This window comes from Oryzias melastigma, linkage group LG6 (assembly GCF_002922805.2).
Source record: "Oryzias melastigma strain HK-1 linkage group LG6, ASM292280v2, whole genome shotgun sequence".
Classification (NCBI taxonomy): domain Eukaryota; kingdom Metazoa; phylum Chordata; class Actinopteri; order Beloniformes; family Adrianichthyidae; genus Oryzias; species Oryzias melastigma.
Genome location: NC_050517.1, coordinates 20,496,882 through 20,498,192, shown reverse-complemented (window position 1 = coordinate 20,498,192; position 1,311 = coordinate 20,496,882). Strand labels below are relative to the sequence as shown.

The window sequence follows — 1,311 nt, the reverse complement described above, 5'->3', positions numbered from 1 at the left end:
TGATCTCCCTCTGTGATCCTTTAATTCTTTAATCTTTTCCTGAACATGTGCGTCTGCTGTGTCACTTATCCCAGACTGTAAACATTTTTAAGTAGAATTTAAAAAAAAGGTAAAAATTGTGCTCCTAAAATTGACAAAATATTTACTTTTTCAAATTGTAAGTATAGCAGCAAACATGACAGTTAATACAACTGAAAGAACCAGATTTTATTCTGATTGGGAAAATGTTTTTGTGAAGTTGTTTGCAAGAATACAAACACTTATTTTAATAATTTAATAAATAAATTAAAATAAACTTTTTATTTTTTACTTCAATCAGATTTTTGACTCATTTTTAGGACTCTGATGCCACCTTGTGGTCAAACTGAACAAGCAAAATAAATAAATAAAACATAAAATAATCCTTACTGCTACATTTTGTTAACATTTACTCATTATTCAGAATGAAATCTTCTTCTGCTTTCTAATCATCAAACGCAGCTTGCAGAAGCAAAAATAATGCTGCATGAGTTCAATACAAATTTTAAATAAATAAACATTATTTTTTAATGTGGTAAAAAAGAAGCCCACTGGGTAAAACATAGAAATATATTCAAGCTGAAACCAACAGAGTGATGAGGTTATTGTTTAGAGAAATACATGGCTAAAAAAAGAAAGGGAACACCTAAACACTTCAATGTTACTCCAAGTCAATCACACTTCTGTGTAATCAAACTGTCCAATCAGGAAGCAACACTAAATGACAATCAGTTTCACCTGTTTTTGTGCAAATGGAATAGACAACAGGTGGAAATAATAGTCAATCAGCGAGACGTCTCCATTAAAGGATTGCTTCTACAAGTGGCGACCACAGAAAGCTTCTCTGTTCTTATGTTTTCTGGCTGATGTTTTGGTGACTTTTGAATGCCGACTCATCAAATTGAGCAGATTTGGAACATCATGTCTCGGTCCATCAACCAACGCCAGGTCACCCCGCAGACTGTCCAGGAGTTGGTGGATGCTTTGGTTCAGGTGAGAGTGGAGATCCCTCTGTCTCCTCATCACAACTATAGCCAGGTGTTGGTGGGAAGTCATAGGGCACGAGGAGGCCACGCCCACTACTGAGCTTCAGTCTAACTTGTTTTAAAAACATTATATCCAATTTGGATCGGCCTGTTGTATGTTTTCCACTTCAACTTTGAGTATGATTCCATGTCCAGACCTCCATGAGTCTAGATGTGGATTTCATTTCCAAAATTTCACACATTTCATTTCCATTCATGATTTGGTGTTTTAAGCACATGCAATTATGTAAATTAAAACATTAAAGAA

At 34.8% G+C, this 1,311-nt stretch overlaps 1 long non-coding RNA gene across 1 annotated transcript in view; it reads left to right on the top strand.

The window, feature by feature from the left end:
- The first annotated feature begins 364 nt into the window (after window positions 1-364).
- Window positions 365-1,311, top strand: part of LOC118598864 — a 1,620-nt gene continuing 673 nt past the window's right edge. The window contains exon 1 of the long non-coding RNA XR_004948058.1: window positions 365-1,011. This is a non-coding gene — a long non-coding RNA (uncharacterized LOC118598864). The remainder of the gene's footprint in view (window positions 1,012-1,311) is intronic.